This window comes from Pongo abelii, chromosome 7, assembly GCF_028885655.2.
Source record: "Pongo abelii isolate AG06213 chromosome 7, NHGRI_mPonAbe1-v2.0_pri, whole genome shotgun sequence".
In the NCBI taxonomy this organism is placed as follows: Eukaryota; Metazoa; Chordata; class Mammalia; order Primates; family Hominidae; genus Pongo; species Pongo abelii.
In genome coordinates, this window is record NC_071992.2 from 9,187,406 (window position 1) to 9,190,162 (window position 2,757).

At 58.7% G+C, this 2,757-nt stretch overlaps 1 pseudogene; it reads right to left on the minus strand.

Annotated features, from left to right (window-relative positions):
- Nucleotides 1-1,416: 1,416 nt before the first annotated feature.
- Nucleotides 1,417-2,202, minus strand: LOC129047689 (putative uncharacterized protein FLJ45355; annotated as a pseudogene).
- Between the last annotated feature and the right edge of the window lie 555 nt (nucleotides 2,203-2,757).

The following is a 2,757-nucleotide window of genomic DNA, read 5'->3' on the forward strand; positions in this document are numbered from 1 at the left end:
TGTACACCTCACGTGATATTAGGAGAATCATCTCACCAGAATATTATGAATAATGTCACAAGGTGTTATGTTCTGTGACATGAGGAGTATAGACCCCTGGGAAATTATGAATACTATCAAAGGGCGTACACCCCTGTGACATTAGGAGTAACATCCTTCTAGAATATCATGAATAATATCAGAAAGTGTACATCCCCTGTGTCATTAACAGTAAAATTGCCCTAGGATATTAGGAAATAGAACACAGGGAGTACACGCTGTGTGACTTTAGAAGTAACATCCCCCGAGTATATAACGAATAATATCAGAGAATGTGCATGCACTGGGACATGACTAGTAACATCTCTTTAGGATAATACGAACAATATCAAAGGGTGGACATGCACTGTGAAATTAGTAGTGAACTCCCGGTGGGATATTACGAATTTTATGACAGGGTCTACACACGCTGTGACATTAGTAGTCACGTTTCCCTAGAATATGACGAAGAATATTAAAGTGTGTACAGGACCTGTGATTCACGAGTAACATTTTTATAGAACATTACACGTAATATCACTGTGTGTACACCCCGTGTGAGGTTAGGAGCCACATCCCACAAAAATATAACGAATAATTTCACAAGGTGTGCAACATATGTGACATTAAAAGTAACATTTCCCTAGAACATGACGATAATATCACAGAGTGTACACCCTCGGTGATATGAGGAGTGACATCTTATGAGGCTAATACGAGTAATTTGACAAGGTGTACAAACCCTGTGACATAAGGACTGACATCCCTCCAGGATATTCCTAATCATAGAAAAGGGAAACTACTCCGTGTGACAATAAAATCAACCTCCCCTTAGGAGATTAAGAACAAAAGCACCAGCTGTACACACATTGTGACATTATTATTAACGTTCCGCTATGGTATTGCGAATAATATCAGAGTGTATAGAGACGTGTGACATCAGGATTCACATTTCGCTACAATATCACGAATAATATCTCAGGGTGTATACCCCCTGGGACTTAAGCAGTGACATCTTCCTACAATATGGAAAATAATGTCCCAGGGTATTAACAAAGTGCGGCAGTAGAGTAAACATCCCAGGAGAAATGGAGTAATAACATACCCTCTTCCCTCTGGATATTGTGAGCCACATCACAGGGGAGCAAGGACGCCCCCAGCGATACAGGCAGTAATATCATCCGAAACTCCCAACTGGATATTACGAGCCACATCACAAGGACACGGACACAACACTCGAAAGGAGGAGTAATATCACCCGCTATTCCCACGCTGGATATAACCGCCCACATGGCAAGGGGACTGGCGACCCCCTCACGCGGGGAGTAATAGCACCCCCCAATCCAGGGTTGGATATGACGAGGACGAGGAACCAGCCCCCTCTTCCCTCCCTGGCTCTTAGGACCCCCCTCGCAGGGGGGTGAGGCACCCCCCGCGAGGCGGGGACTGGGAGCCAGCCCCCTCTTCCCTCCCTGGCTCTTAGGACCCCCCTCGCAGGGGGGTGAGGCACCCCCCGCGAGGCGGGGACTGGGAGCCAGCCCCCTCTTCCCTCCCTGGCTCTTAGGACCCCCCTCGCAGGGGGGTGAGGCACCCCCCGCGAGGCGGGGACTGGGAGCCAGCCCCCTCTTCCCTCCCTGGCTCTTAGGACCCCCCTCGCAGGGGGGTGAGGCACCCCCCGCGAGGCGGGGACTGGGAGCCAGCCCCCTCTTCCCTCCCTGGCTCTTAGGACCCCCCTCGCAGGGGGGTGAGGCACCCCCCGCGAGGCGGGGACTGGGAGCCAGCCCCCTCTTCCCTCCCTGGCTCTTAGGACCCCCCTCGCAGGGGGGTGAGGCACCCCCCGCGAGGCGGGGACTGGGAGCCAGCCCCCTCTTCCCTCCCTGGCTCTTAGGACCCCCCTCGCAGGGGGGTGAGGCACCCCCCGCGAGGCGGGGACTGGGAGCCAGCCCCCTCTTCCCTCCCTGGCTCTTAGGACCCCCCTCGCAGGGGGGTGAGGCACCCCCCGCGAGGCGGGGACTGGGAGCCAGCCCCCTCTTCCCTCCCTGGCTCTTAGGACCCCCCTCGCAGGGGGGTGAGGCACCCCCCGCGAGGCGGGGACTGGGAGCCAGCCCCCTCTTCCCTCCCTGGCTCTTAGGACCCCCCTCGCAGGGGGGTGAGGCACCCCCCGCGAGGCGGGGACTGGGAGCCAGCCCCCTCTTCCCTCCCTGGCTCTTAGGACCCCCCTCGCAGGGGGGTGAGGCACCCCCCGCGAGGCGGGGACTGGGAGCCAGCCCCCTCTTCCCTCCCTGGCTCTTAGGACCCCCCTCGCAGGGGGGTGAGGCACCCCCCGCGAGGCGGGGACTGGGAGCCAGCCCCCTCTTCCCTCCCTGGCTCTTAGGACCCCCCTCGCAGGGGGGTGAGGCACCCCCCGCGAGGCGGGGACTGGGAGCCAGCCCCCTCTTCCCTCCCTGGCTCTTAGGACCCCCCTCGCAGGGGGGTGAGGCACCCCCCGCGAGGCGGGGACTGGGAGCCAGCCCCCTCTTCCCTCCCTGGCTCTTAGGACCCCCCTCGCAGGGGGGTGAGGCACCCCCCGCGAGGCGGGGACTGGGAGCCAGCCCCCTCTTCCCTCCCTGGCTCTTAGGACCCCCCTCGCAGGGGGGTGAGGCACCCCCCGCGAGGCGGGGACTGGGAGCCAGCCCCCTCTTCCCTCCCTGGCTCTTAGGACCCCCCTCGCAGGGGGGTGAGGCACCCCCCGCGAGGCGG